The sequence below is a fragment of the Falco peregrinus genome, chromosome 6 (assembly GCF_023634155.1).
Source record: "Falco peregrinus isolate bFalPer1 chromosome 6, bFalPer1.pri, whole genome shotgun sequence".
Lineage (NCBI taxonomy): Eukaryota > Metazoa > Chordata > Aves > Falconiformes > Falconidae > Falco > Falco peregrinus.
The window spans coordinates 3,373,112-3,388,521 of NC_073726.1; positions in this window are offsets into that span (position 1 = coordinate 3,373,112).

A 15,410-nucleotide genomic window follows, 5' to 3' on the forward strand; every position below is an offset into this window, starting at 1 on the left:
GGGCACTCCCACTTGGCCATCCTTGGCTAGTAAACATTAATGGGTATCAGCACTGGTAGGCAACAAAATTGCTCTGCAAGGTAACATCTAGAAAGTAAATATTCCTGGTCTTACTTTCCTGGTGCTTGTTTTATGAGGTCTTTAGAGTGAAACTGAAGTCTAGTAAAAATAACATCTTTCTTCCCCCTCCCATCTGAATATCTCAAGGCTGTTACCCTCACACAGACATCTAGCATCGTATGTCAAAAATACTGTCACCTCTGTTTCAGAAAGAGTGAAACCAAGGCTCAGAGGAACCTCTGAAAGTCTGCCCTGGGTCACAGAATGAATAGATTTGACATGTAAGAGTGAGAACTGAGCTTCCCTTGACTCAGGAATGGATATCCTCTCTCTCTGGACAGAGGAGAGGGTGTATTAAAACTCCTTGTGTTTAGTGGCACTCCTGGCCAAACTCTTCAGAGCAGTTGAGACCCCCAGAGAGCAGTAACTGCGGCCTGGAAAACCTAGTCCTTTTCCTGGTGTGATGATAGCAGCTGTGATGGAGAGTGCTCAGTGGGGACTTGTTCCTTCTGTAGCCATACCGGTCAGGCACCAGGGACTGGAGGCCGGGGGGTTTCCAGCCGTCAGCAGCTCCTGCCAACCTCTGCCTCTCACAGCCCTGCAGCCCCGTGGCACCAGGGAGGGTGAAAGTGGCTGGTCACCACACAGGTGGTGGCACCTGGGTTGCATTTGCCCTGCAGACAGATGCTCCTGGTGGCTGTGCTTATTTCAGGGAGTTATTTCTATTTTTCTCCCGGTAGAAGAGGAGAAGGTTGACAGCTGTGACACACAGTCTCTTCCTCAGGCTACTCCGCCAGAGCTGCTTTTCTCAGCTGCAATCTCGAGTCATTTTAAATAACTCCCTGGCAGCTCTAGCACGCAGTAAGGTGATTAGGGCACTAACTTCTCTGACCATATTGCTTCATATTGCATTTCAGACAGTAAATACATTCCTCCCCTTGGAGCCACCTCATCCAGTTGCCCCGGGTGCCCCAGACGGTTATAGCGGCACATGAATCCATCACTGTGCCCCTGTGGCAACAACTACACTCATTCCCCTCCCTCCTACCACTGACAACAGGGATCCCGGAAGATTTGCACAAGAGCAGCTCCCCTGCCATCCCACACCCCTATTTCGGAAGCGCGGTGATGTTTCAGGTGGCGGTGGAAGGAGGTGCAGTGGCCATGGCAGGGACAGGCCACCACACTGGTTGCAGCAGGCGGCTGGTGATGGGTCAAGTATGGAGTAGGGAGCACAACAATTAAGTAATACATTCTGTTTCCTGCTACAGGCATTATTTTCACAGACTGTAATATCACTTTTCTTAGCAGCGGCTGTCCTCTTTCTTGATTTAGTAAGTATAATGCTGACACTTTAAAGTCATATTTATTTTACAGGTAGCTTTAAACAAATCTCAGAGAGTGGCTGAAACCTTTTGCCCTTTGAGGAGGATAGACTGGGTTTCTTTCTGCAATAGCTCTTAAATTGGTGCCTATGTAGCTGTGAAGACTTTGCTCTGGACCAGGATTAGTGGGGGAAAACCACCTCGCTGGAGAACCCACATTTCCCTGGAGAGATCTCTTCTTTCACTGCACGTGATCAAGTAATCAAGGGAAACCCTTCTAAGAAAATAGACGTCAGAGAGATGAGATTCCTAAAGATGGAATCAACCACATCTTCACTTGAAGCAATTCGACCCTATGTCACTGACTTCATTTTCCTTAAGGAAAACCAGTAGGCAGTGTGGTGCCACTGAAGGAACCAGCTAGTGAGGAGCTGGGCAGCCACGCTGCTCGCTGAGGTATGGGCTCCTTAGATCAGAAAGGCCCTTGCATATAGCAATACTCTGTTAGCTAGTGTATGCTCTAAAATATGCAACACTTAAAGTAATGGGTCTCATCTTGATACAGCTGGTTAATTTTTCCAGTGGTCTTCTCCCCCATTGAAAATTATGAGCACTATAATGTAAAGACAAGCTAGGGAGATGGGCTTCATATATGCTGCAAAATGACGTATTTAGTAACAGCTGAGTTTTCCCAAGACTGTGGGATGCTGGTAACCAACTGAATAATACTCTAGCTCTGCAGGACAACCTGTGTAGTTTATCAGTCTGAAAAAAGGTTTACCATCGTCTTCATACATAACTCTTGTGACAATGCGTCATGTGCGGAATTTATGGGGAGAAGCTGTCTTCTGAGATTCACTGCTATATATCATTTTTACACAGGTTTATGTTTAGTGGCACTTACTAGTGACTAAGATAGAGTGGTACTCTTTACCATGAGATGAAGTTGTGTGAAAGCTTGGCAGTACAACCACTGCTTTCCCTGTTAGGCTGGTGTCATCCCATAAAGTGTATCCAATACTCAGATGTCCTATCACTTTATAAAATAATTATTTCTAATTGGAAGGGGAAATCAGTTCATAAAAATCATATAAAATTATTTAGTTTGGAAGGTACCTCTGGAGGTCTCAGAGTGGGGCAAGTGTCAAAGGAAAACAGGTTGCTCAGGTTGCTCAGGGCCTCGCCCTGAGCTTTGAACACCTCCACAAATGGAAACTCCAGACCAGTTTGGGCATCCTCTTCTGTGTGTGAACATTCTCACTGTAAATTTCTTTTTCCTTTTGTCAGTCTGGCATCTCCTATACTGCAACCTGTGTGAGTTGACTCTGTATCGCTGGGAAGAACCTGGATTTGTCTCCTCTGTGGTACTGGAGGCCAGTATTTCCACTTCAGGCAGGGGAAGACAATAGTGCAGCCCCCCTTGACCTGCTCTTCTCCATGCTAAACTAACCCTGCTTCCTCAGGCCCTTCTCACACGTCAGATGGTCCCAGCCCTTAGCCATCTCACTCATCCTGAGCTGGACTTCCTCCAGTTTATCCATACTTCTACTTTTCCAGCTTGTTGAGGCTGCACTGAACATCCTCCCTGTCCTCCTACATCCCTCCCTCCCTCCCAGTTCAGTGTCATCTTGCAGGGAGCGCATCTCCTCCCATGGGTCAGATCACTGATGGAGGCATCACAGAATACCAGCCCCAGTATCGGTCCCCAAGGAGTACCACCTATGACTGGCTCCTGGGTAGACACTGAAATGTTAGCCACTGCCCTTTGAGCTCAGTAATCTGGCCAGTTTTTATGTCCCTTCTTGTCCACCTATCCGGTCCCTACCTGGCTATAAGGTTAGTATCTATGATACAGAATGCTGAAAGCTCTGCTAAAGTCAGCACCCACCGCCCTCCCCTGCCACAGAGCTAGACACTGCAGCGCAGAGGCAATCAGGCTGGTCAGCAATGATTTCCCCATCTTCCTCCCCTGTCCTTGTCTTGTAGCAGATGGAAAATCCCTACAGGATGTCATATGTGCCTCCGGAGAGTACGGGAGACGTGGTCCTCCTTTCTCCAGTGGGAAGGACATGCAGAGGCACCACTCTCCACCGTGTTCCTCCAAAGACTTCCAGGGCCTGAAGGCTTTTCACCGCAGTAAAGAAACTGAAGCCAGATCCAGCACCTAACTCCTCCGAGAGAGAGGTGATGGCTGAGGACAAGCACTCTGCTGTAACAGTCTTTGCCATCCCGGATTCTGAGGTTGCTGAGAAAAGATGTATCTTGCTCAAGACCTTGCTTTGGTTTCACAGAGCCAGCCCCAGCCAGAGAAGCACTCTCCACCGAAGGCAGCAGCGTCAGCTGCCAAACCCTCATGTCTCCATGTTCCAGAGACAAGAAATATTCTTATTACTGCTGTCACTATTATTTACATATTTGCGTTATCATTGCACTCACAGACAAGGGTTCCCAGTGCAGGACACATCAGAAAGACTAAGATAAAAGGATGGCCCCTTCCCTACAGCAATTGCATCCTAAGCCACTATTTTCTTTTCTGCCAAGTGACTGCCAGGTGCAGCTCTGTGTGTGTGTGAGAAGCCTGAGCACGAGGTTTTTTTACAGAATTTAAGAGATTTGCTGCAGTAAAGAGCTTTCTTTTATGGCTAACAAGTCAGAGGGAGAACTGTCTCAGCATGATTAATTGTGGAGTACTGCAGCCCCAGTGGTGCTGACTCACCCCAGTAACCTGAGGGGGGGCTACAGCATCCTTTACCTCCCCGCTCTAATCAGGACCTCGTTTCTTTTAGCAATGAGGAGATCGTCAGGTCTAGACCTTCCAGCTCTGTTCTGCGTAAATGTCTGGGCAGGATTTATCATTTGCACACCTTATTCATATTCTCCTCCTTTCTCTTATCTCTGAGGATAAGGGAAAATGCTTTTTCTGGGACTGTTCATCAGGCTTTATTAATGCACTTATGAACTGAGATGGTGTAAGCTGTGGAGGTGGCACAGAAATATTCACCCATTTTATTTGTATGATTATCTGTTAGCGTAAGGGCAGCAGCCAGCCAGTGTAAGGTGTAAGCTCAAGCCCTGTCTTGGGGGGAGATAAGCACCTATGAAAGACAAAGTTAAACCTGGAGAAAGCAATGGGAGCAAGTAGTGAGAAACAAAGAGCACAGAGGTTTCGGAAGGATGCTGGTATTGTATATTGATCACTGTTACCAATAAGTGTAAAGACCAGAGAGTACTGCATTGACGGCTAACACTGGGGCATGTAGATCAAAGCAAGCTAGCAAGAGAGGTTTGTTAGGAGCAGGTAAGCTAGACAGGGAGGAGACATAATATCCTTATCCTCTGTTCCAGTTCTCTGTCTCTGTACTATTGTCCCCTGCAAAACATCCTCTCTGCTGCCTCTAAAAATAGAAGTTGAGTAGACAGAAACTGGATATCAGGGTGGAGACATTAACAAAAATGCTTTTGGCCAAACTGGTGCAGAGGACGGACACAGCTGAAAGAAAAGAAGATTCTTTCTTTAAAGGACTGCTTAGTTCAATACAGAGAAATGCCACAAAACTAGAGGAGCACCTCTTTCCTCAGGTTCCTCCTTGCTAGGATTTATCGTTCAGGGGCGGTGGCTCACATCTGATATACAAACACTTGCTTTTCCTTCAGGTTACAAAGCTTCCACTTCCTTTAAGAAACATTGCACTCACCCGAGTCTCCTGAAATCCCAACATGATCCGCATTGTTCGGCTCTCTCCCAAAGACCACCCTGGTGGGGATGTGCTTTTGACAGCCGGCTGTCAGAAGGATTTCCCTGCAGGCAAATTCTCTTTTTAAAATTCCTGACAGAAATGTCTTTTGAAAGGTTTCATTTTGTAAGCGTCTTTCATTTGCTCCCATACTGAAACCTCCTGGAAACCGGACTACCTTCCTCTGGATGTCTCTGGTGTGTGTTCTTGTACACCCCAAAAAAGATGTAGGTTTTCTGGTTTGATTAAAGGAGTAATTTAAATTCAGAAGACATCCAGTAAACACATCTGAAGATCTACAGTACGTGACATCTTGAAATAGCTGGAATAGGCTCTACAACATTAATTGGGAATTACGTACGTGTCCAAAAAAAAAATATTTAAATAAAGTACAACAAGCTAAGAACACTAAAGATCACAAAGACTGAAGGCACTCAGCAATGCCTAATTAAAGTGACTGCCAGTGTAACTAATTAATGAATCTTCTTTTTCAAGATGATCCTTCTAAACAACAAAGCTCTGAAATGTGACTTTTTCATATTCATTGGAGATCAGACACCTAAACCCCCTCTCTAGTTAGAGAACAACAACAAAATAATGACACTCACAGCCTGACTGATGCCCTGCTTGGTTGGCATGAACGGGGCACAGGGGTCCAGGCAGCCTGGAGAGCAGGTAGCTGTGGACCTCCTCTATGGATGTTGACCTGAAATGGTATATACAGCTTAAAGTATATACAGGTAAAATCTTACAAAAATGGGGTAAGTTCTGTCCTAAGCAGAAGCTTTCAAGGACCTTAAACTTCTTCCCTTTCTATTACCCTGTTTACGTGAATTTAAATAAAGGAGCCTAGTGCAGACAGCATAGGGCAGAAGAAGGTGTGCTTGTAAAGTGAAGTCAGAGGAGCAGCCAAGTGCAGTAGAGGGACCTTTATGTTGAAGTCACCACAGTGCCTGTGAACTGATGCTTTGTTTCTCAAATAAATCACACCTACTAAAGGAGGAGCCAGCTTAGAGGGTGGCTGTAAAGAAACTCCGTTAAGAAGCAGAAATTGTTGGCCGTGCTTAAAGGAACATGAATAACTTTGAAGGCATCTGCCCCACAAGTGGGACCATGAGGCCACTCATTGGGTCATCAGTCATGAGGAATAGTTCAGGGGAGGAGAATGTCTCCAAATGAGGTTGATGTTCTTGGGGTTTTAAAAATGGAGTTTTTCTTAGGATTTTAAAAATGATGGACACAGTTGCCCATCTACGGCCTTGGCAGACGAGCACACACACACATAAATATATATGCGTCTGAGGGACACACACAAGCCTTTTGAAGTATTGGAAGAAAAGATGCAGAGCTATGTCCCTTGCTCCCAAGCGGGATTTTTGCCCATTGCTGTGGAGGTAGGACTGAAAGTGGAGGTAGGACTGAAAGTGGGAGTATTACCAGCACGCAGGAATATAACGGACTGAGTCAAAGTTTATAGCCCCTTTACCGCAAGGACTGCTGTTACTGGGAGCTGTCTGGAGGCTGCGTTGGAGGGGAATTTCGGTTTCTTCCTTTTTAATTTTCTTGGTCATTTTTAAGCAGGGAAAGGGAGAGATCATGTTTTACATTTGTTTATTTCACTCGAACGCTAGCACCAAGATTTGTGTTTAGCGTTCCAGTGTGAGCAGCTTACCGAGCAGCCTGTGCCCGTCGCTCCGCCAGTGAGCGGCGCTGGCTGCCCAGGTTCGCAGCGCTGCCGCGCAGCCCGCCGTGAGGCTGCGCCGGGTACGACTTTGAAGGGTTATGTTCCTTCGTGAAAACACGCAAATATAAACTATTTGAACAGCACGGCTTGGGAACTCATCCTGATCATCCTCTCATCATTTCAGGGCTGTGACAGGCGCGTTTGGCGGAGCGGTGTCCGATCCCTTAGCCATTTTCACCGTTACTGGCCACAGCACGCACCAGCTCTGCACGCCAAGGGGTTGCGGTTTCGCCAGCATTTCTCTGTCTTGCGCACATACTATAGCAAGCACAGATTAATTTTATGTATATTTACGCACATGTATACCCTGATGTTGAATATGTGCCTAGACTGAATGCTGCAGTGCTGGGACCAGTACTGGACGACCCGTTACTATGGGGATTGGCTCCACTGAGCCCTGCGACAGTGAAATCCCAGGTCTGCACCTTGTCATCCTTGGAGGGTTAAAAGGCAGAGAACCCTTTTCAGGGGGGAAGCGTATCTGCAGCTCAAAAACATGCTAAATGGGCACCTGCATGCTTGAGTGGCTCCAAAATAGGGAAAATATTAATCCCATCATCTGAGTAGCACTTATCAGCAGAGGATTCGCTTAAGAAGATTTTCTATCTTGACCTTTTCAAGGAGGGGTGAGGCTGCACAGGAGCCGGCGGGCAGCTCGGGGAAGTCTGTCCACCAAGAGAAATAACAAGGGATGCTCCGCTAAGGAGGGGGCCCCAGCAAGTGTGTATGGAGACGAGGGGCTGCCTGGCTGTGCCCTGTGGTGCTGCTGGGGCTCGAGGCCAGGGATGGTGTTTTACTGATCCTGCCGCATCCCCCTCTGCAGTGGAGGGACCCTCAGAGGCAAAGAGCCAGGGTCTCCACGGCACATCTAAAGCACACCCGAGTCTGATTTCTGTTGGAATATGGGAAAAAAGGGACCGACAGTTATGGGGGACTTTATGGGGTATGCTCCCTCTGTGCTCTGACTCTGGGTAAATACCCATTTATTTCAGCAAGAGGAGTAGGACCCACTGTATCCGTTGGTTCATGCATCAGGGCTGTGGGGGTCCTCAGGAGGGAAGAGCTAGAGCTGTTCTTCTGGACAGTGCCAGAGCAGGGAAGCCCCTGCAAAGACGAGAGCAGCCTGAGTTTTGTGCCAGCAAATTTTGCAGCTGGCTTGCCTGCCTCCCTTGCTTTCACGCTACATTGTGGTGCTCCACGCAGTCCAGTCCCTCCCTCCAGAGTCAGCCCCCAAAGGGGTGAGCTAGAGCGAGACCCTGGCCTCTGAAGAGCCACCGCCTGAGCACGGTGCTCTGCTGCGAGGTGGGGACTGCCACAAAGCAGCCTCTGTGCTGGCGGGTTGTACTGTGCGTTGGATGGCAGTCTGAAGGGGTGTGGGGCTGCAGGCTTCTCCCTACAAGCCCGGAGCGTTTCCAGGGGGCAGTGGCTGCTGAAAAGACCTAGGGCAAGCACCACCCGAGGTTGGGCAGGGGGCTTCTGAACAGTGCTCAGCGCGGGAGGAAGAGCCTCGGGAAGGAGCTCTCCTGTCCCATGCTGCTCAGGTTTCAAGTCCCTTAAATTTTTATTTCTGTTGCAGGGGATGAGAAAACAAAGGGGAGATGAGTCTGCAGAGCAGTCCCAGGGGGTTGTCTGTATAATGCTGGTTTCTGGAAAGGTGAGGGAGGAGTCCTTACAGCAGGAGGGAATTTTTAATTAGAGATACTCTTGCCCACAGAGAGGAGCTTGCAGGGAGCAGGTGGAAGAGGCTTTTAAACACTGCAATTGAACTGCCTTAATCAGAACATCTGGCAAATCTCTTGAGGAGGGGATGGCACTTCTGAAGATGAAGGAAGGAGTTCTCTTTTCTTGACTGCTGCAGGCAGCTGTTGCTTTTCCAAGCCCGTAACACTAAAAGATATCCAGCATCCTTGCCACCCCATGGGCTGGCCCTGCATCTGCTCCCCCACCAGGGAAAGAGGACAGCTTTAACTTGCAGGTTGAGGGAAGAAAAAGGGACAGCTACTCACCAACAGAGAAAACTTGAAAGCTTGCCCAAGGAAAAGAAAGACTGACTCTGAGGAAATTCAGTGAAACATGTTTAAGGCTTTGACCTCAGAAATCTCATCTGTTCTAGTGCCTGCAATAGAAATTGTTTTCTCAGCGTTGCATAGCTGCTTTGGTGGCAGCAGCTCCTCTACCACAGTGCCTGAGGCGTGCCAGAGTGAGGCCAGTCTGGGGCTTGTCCTGCAGAAATGCACCTTTGGCATTTCAAAGCCAGTGTTTTCTCCTGTGTGCATTCCCAGCATAATGTAGATTTGCAAAGGTGACTGAAAAATGGGCTGCACAGAGTCATTAGCAACATTGATTCTCATTATTGTAGCATATGCTGGTGCAAAAACATCCAGTGTTCATAAGATGGATGGGTTGCACCGGCTGGGCTGTGAGTGCCTAATTAGTTAAAATACACAGCATCATAAATGCCAGCATTGACAGTTGAGGCCTTGCAATGTCAGAGTGGTGAGCAGCATTAATTTGTGCTGACATCAGACTGATTCCTTGGTGCGGATGCCAAATCCTTGCTTTGTACTGCAGCCACACTACTGCATCCAAGCACAGGGCAGCGGGTGTTTTGTGTGCAACTGGCACGAGTTACAGCAGCAGTTGCTGTAAGAGGCAGCAGCAGCGGCAGCAGGAGCAGCAAAAGGCAAATATAGGCTCTGTGGGAAGCCGGCTGAGTGCTGCAATGTCCTTTGTCTCAGCCTCCATCACCCAAAGAGCTGTAGGAATATGCAGGCAGGGACTCCCCATTGCTCAGTGCGCAGCTGTCCCAGAGAGGGGAAAGTCAGCTCTGCCTTATGGTTTCAGTTGAAAGTCAGAACAGGGATTCACCGGGTGTGCATTTGTCTCAACAAACAAAACTGCCTTGTGAAGTTGAATTCCTCCGCCTGGCTTTAATTCCAGCATCAGCAGCTTAGGCGCCTGTCCTGGGGCAGTGCCTGAGAGTACTCAGCACCATGGCTGAGAGGGTCCCATCCTGCACAGCCAGTGTGGGGTCTTCTGCACCCATCCCACTGGCGCAGAGGTCCTTTGCCCCCATCCTGCCCAGGAAAAGCCGCAGCTTCTGACAAACCACCCCAGTTCCTCTCCCTGCTTCCCCAGCACAGTTAATGTAACCTTTGCCAGGGAAAGCATCCCATGAATCAGAGGGCACTGTGCCAGCTGATCTGTGGACAATTTAACGGATTTTTCATTAACCAGCAGCTTATGGAGAAGTTGCTAAATTTTATGGGCCATTAGCAGCTTCTGACGCTGCAAATGGCTATGAAATTCAGGGTCTTGCAGTTTTGAATCTTGTAGGCTTGATAAATAGCCCTCGTTGGGAGCGTAGCATTCTGAAGAAATGCACTCGGTCAGTATCGCCTGATTTGAACAAGCTGTTGGCAGCGTAGGGAACCAGGGGGATGCGGGGACGGGAGTGACCACAGCAATCTCCAAACCTGTCTGCACCTCCCCCAAAAGTGGGGAGTTTTCTTTTGGAAAGGTGGTTTTGAGAAACGTTACCCAGGGAAGATGGTCCGTGAAGGCGTTGGAGAGTGGGAGTGAGGCAGTGGAACAAGTGTTAATGCAGCCATTAAAATACATGTTAATCAAATGCAGGGGAGGGCCAAGAATGCTGAGCACTGTTTATGTATGTGTAGCCAGACATTTGCAAAAATGTAATTTTTCCTCATTTTATGGCTGGGAAAACTCCGTCACAGAACAGCAAAACAAAGGTCCCCGCGATCACACGCAGGCCACAGCTGAGCAGGCTGGGATGAGGTTTGTTCTGGTCCCAGCCGTGGGGCTGTGCTCCCTTGTTCGCACTGGTACCGCAGCAAAGTGCTGCCTGCCCAGCTGGCTGCCCGCATGGGGCCAACCCTCACTGCCATTATTTCCCAGCTCCTGAAATTGTTCCAGCACCTTTGCAAGAGAAATAAAAAGACACTGCTTCTGCCTGGCTGAAATTATCTTGTGTGGGAGAATACTAAAACATGAAAATTAAACCTGGAGTAAATGGTGAAATTTTGGAGATAGGGTATTCAGGTTTTGCTTTTTGACTGATGTTCATCTTCTAATTAAAACAAGGCTGCTTCTGGCAAGAACAGCCCAGTGCACTGCTGAGCACCATGCAGAGTGATGCTCAGCTGAGGACTTGACTCAAAATCTCTGCAGTCCCCGGCAGGCAGAGCTCCGCTCTGGGGACGGGGGCAGGAGCAGAGCCCTGCTGGCCCTTGACCTGGAGAAAGGTGCCGTCCCTGCTCCCCACACAGGCAAACAGGTGAGAGCAGAGCCCGCTGCCACACCAGGCTGGGCTGCAGCCACGCGAGAGAATGTGGCCCCAGAAATGGGCCTAATAGTGGGTGTTTTGGCCAACAAGACTTGTTAGCCTTTGCCTGACAACCCATGCCCCCCAGAGCCAGCCAGTACGGCCACCTGAACACAAGTGCTTTTCCAGTGATGCTCGTTTTGCTTTATGATGAAGGGAGATGGGTACAGGCAGAAATGTGGAGGAGGAAGCTTGGGTCACATGCAGAGCAAATGCTCCACTACCATTTCTCACCCCTTTGCGAAGGGAGCTGGGATGCAAGGGGCCCACCAGAGCCTCAGGCGTGCTGGGAAAGTGCTCTGCCTGGGAGGCTGCCCAAATGCGGAGCAGCGTTGATGGTGGCGCTTGCTGACACAGCTTGGCCAGTGACAGGGAGATGCAGTGATTCGAGGAGAAGACTTTGGCACGTCTTTGTGGGAAGGAGGGAGAAGCGATGCCATTTACATGCGCTCCGGAGGAGGGTATGGAAAGCCAGGGCTGACCCTGCTAATGAAGGGAAAACCTGAGCTTCCCCTCGTGTGTGAAATCTGCTGAGTGCATCCCGACAGACTCCAGCCAGCTGCCCACTGCTGGGGTGAAAGCAGATGTGCTGCGTATGCCTGGGCTTGGGTTTGTTTCCACTCCTCAGTATTGCACAGAGGTTCCCATTGGCAGCCAAAGTTTATTACTAGAGCACCGCAGAGGGATGAAAAAATGGGGCAGCTTGTGCTCCCCACTGAGCTGTGGGCCAGAGCCAGAGCCCAGCATCTCAGCACCTGCCCAGCCAGCTGGGGTAATAGGGCCACACTGGATGACCACCACAGCTACCTGAGTTAATGGGAAATGGAAAATAAAAGAAGAGCTGTAAATGTAGGCAGCTGGCTTCTAGGACTGAATGGTGGCTGGTTGCTTACAGACAAGTCAGATGTCCAGAAGTGGTACTGAGAATTGAGCCAGACTGACATTTAAGTTAGAAGAAGGTTTGAAAATAGGGAAAACGGAGATCAGCAGTATGGAGTCATGGTAATAGATGACGGAGACTTCAGTTGGAAGTGAAGATTCACATCTGCCCCACATCAGTGATGCTACCTGATGCCTCATACCCCCCCCCCAAAAAACGCATTAATGCATATGCCATTCACAACCCCCATCAAAATATAAAGATCCCAAGTGGTGAGTCCAGTTAAGAGTGTATTGAACGGCTGAATGATAAACCCATTCCTGTAGAGCATGTGGAACGGACACTGGAGTAAACGTGGTCTGCTGAGAGCGTGCAGCCAACACCGTGTTCAGGTCCCAGCTCTGCTCATCTGGGGAAGTTCCCAGAACAGTGAATTCAACCTTAATATCAGTTGGGGGAAACTACATATTTAATGAAAAAAAGACTAGGGAAAAATCAGATTTGACAATCTGACAGGATGTACTAATATACATTATATCTACCCGAGGCACAAGGCTGCACTCAGATAGCACGTAATGTGTATGTTGGTGATTCAGAAGGAGATCAGTCAGGGAAATATTACAGACATTTATCTGTGCTGCTTTAATCAGGTTTTATTTTGATGTTTCCTCTGTCAAAAAAATATTCAGGCAAAGGATTTCTGTGTGTTTTGATACTTGTGCTTCTAAAGAGAGTCATTAAACAAGCAGGCTTATGAAGTATGAGGAATGAACCTCAGCATCCGTGCATACTTGTGTTATGAGGCATCCAGCATTTGCTATGCTTATCATTTCCCGGTTCTTCTCTAGTGTGGGCTTAAGGAGTGAAAAGACTTGTTCATCTCCTCAGAGTTTAAAGTGCTTCATTATTTTCTGTGTGAGTCAACCAGTAACCACCTCTGTCAGGTGCGAATGCATTTTGATGGCCTGGCACCTAACACAGCTACAGCAGTTTGGAGCCATATATGAGCCTAGAGAACAGCACTACTAACTTTAAAAAAAATAAAAATCTTTTTTAGACCGCAGTAGATGGACCCTTGGAGAGAAACACATGCCTGGAGAATCAAACAAGCCTGGCGTAAGTGTGTACATGGCTCTTTATTTCTGACAGTGTTAGATGTGCATGTCTCTCATCAGAGTTATCAGAAGACTGCCTGGTGTAGCTGTAGTTGAGCAGAAGCTGAAGTGCTGGCACCACTAGTGCACAGAGATCTGCAGGCGGCATCAAAACGCTCACAGTGGAAGTAAGACAGCGTCTGGCTGACTCCTCCGTTGTGATGGGTGCTGTCCCCCGCTTTGCCCAGTGGCTCTTTCTCATCTACCTAGACTTGTTTGATGTCCTTTACTTGGCAGATGTCACAACGTTATGGCATAGTCAGTGTTATCTCATAAACACAGGCACAGGTAAGTTGCACAAAGTTATACCTATACAGCGGTGTGTTTGTTTTAGAGTTTACCTATTTTCATGCAATATTAATAAGTCAGATCCAGCCTGGCCACTAGTGGCATGAAATACTGCTGTATCATCAGAAGAATGTGATTTATAAAATGCTCCTCTCCTGAGGAGAGCCTCAGAAGAAAGTGTGCTGTATTTCTTCCATATTGTTAAAAAAAGCGTGGCACAGAATATTTATTACTTTAATATCCAATATCCAACCCTGCTTGGACTCTACTGTATTTTCTTCCATTGTAGGTTTCTCTCTATTTGTATTTGATATAAAAGGGTGTTAGGTAAGTTTAATTCTTCATAAGGAGGTGGTATAGTTTCAAGTTAACAGGTCTTTATAGGTTGAAAATGCACTTAAATTATGTGCAAAGAGTCCCTCAGAAACACATTACTTCATAAAGTTTGAAAGCAAACAATTGGAGCAATACTTCTTACAGATTTTTGGGACTAACTGTGCTAACTTGCTTTTACCATTTACTTTTGACCAACCAAAGAATTAGAGGGCCTGATGGATAATCAAAGTGTAAAAAGACTTTCATTCAAAGTAAGTGATGACACAGCGGAAGAGCAAAATGCATTATTTGCATCAGAGTTTATCATGGAAGGGGAATCATCTCACATTGAAATGCTAATTGAGGTGATTTTATACTAAACTGACAGAATTAGTGGTAGGGAATCACCAGGGTCGCAAAGTGCTTGTCCAAAGAGTTGTGCAGTAACCGTCACAAACTGTCCATTGTACCAGAGAAAGAAAAGGGGGCAAGTATGGTCAGGGCTCCAGGTCTTTGAAACAGCCAAGTCTGGTATTTTTACGAGAAAAGGACTCTTTGAAAAAGATCAAATGAGGCATGGTAAGATCTGAGCTTCTTAAATTAATTCCAATAAACACATGGTAAGATCTGAGCTTCTTAAATTAATTCCAATAAACACTGACAAAAGACATATATATTTTTTCTTTCCCATTCATTGTACACTCAATAAGAAATATCCAAGACCAATATGCATCTAGTGCAGTTGCTCTATATTAGAACATTGTATAAATGACATGAGTAGGAATGTCTTATCTAATTTTCATATTATGATAATTCCTTAAGCACTTAGTGTTGTTTTGAAGGAAACCAAGAAGAAAAGAAACTCCCAAACCACTGATGCTAATGGAGCAAGATAAGACTCATAATTCCTACTGACATGGTGAATGCAGGAGCAGCTCTTAGAGGTCCGGTGCTGTTCCACAGAGGGACTCAAGACAAGGCTTATCCTTTTTCCAGATCAGAAGAACTTAAATGTTATCACGAAGCATCAGGTTTGGCCTCTTCTTCCAGCTCCCAGACTCTGGATTTTCCTACCTCTTTATTTCTCTCTGAATTTCAGATCTCAATTCTAGGTATTGGGGTCCCCACTCCAGTCTCTGGTGGAGCTTTTACCTTTGGCTGAGTGCTCTTGGCTTTGGTCAGGCTTCTCATCTTCACAGGAGCTATCAAGCCACAATCAGTTAAATAGATTCATGTGTATGCTTCACTTTTGGTGCGTATTTGGAATGCAGTAGTTTCCAAAGGTAAGCTCCAGCACGCTGGGGCTAAAGTTAAAACAAAAGAGCTGAAATACTGCCAGAGATGCATGCGACAGCACTTAGGTTTTGTTTACTTTCCTCTTTACCATTTTTTTTCAAATTAAGTCTTTTCTACAAAGTCTTAAAAATTATTTAAAACCTAATAGAATAGAACCCCTACGGAGTAATTATTATCACTTCTCAAGATACCTTATAATTCACTGTTATCTCTTCCCTGGAGTATGATTTAATTACTGCCATATCATATGCATTGTATTTTGTCTAATG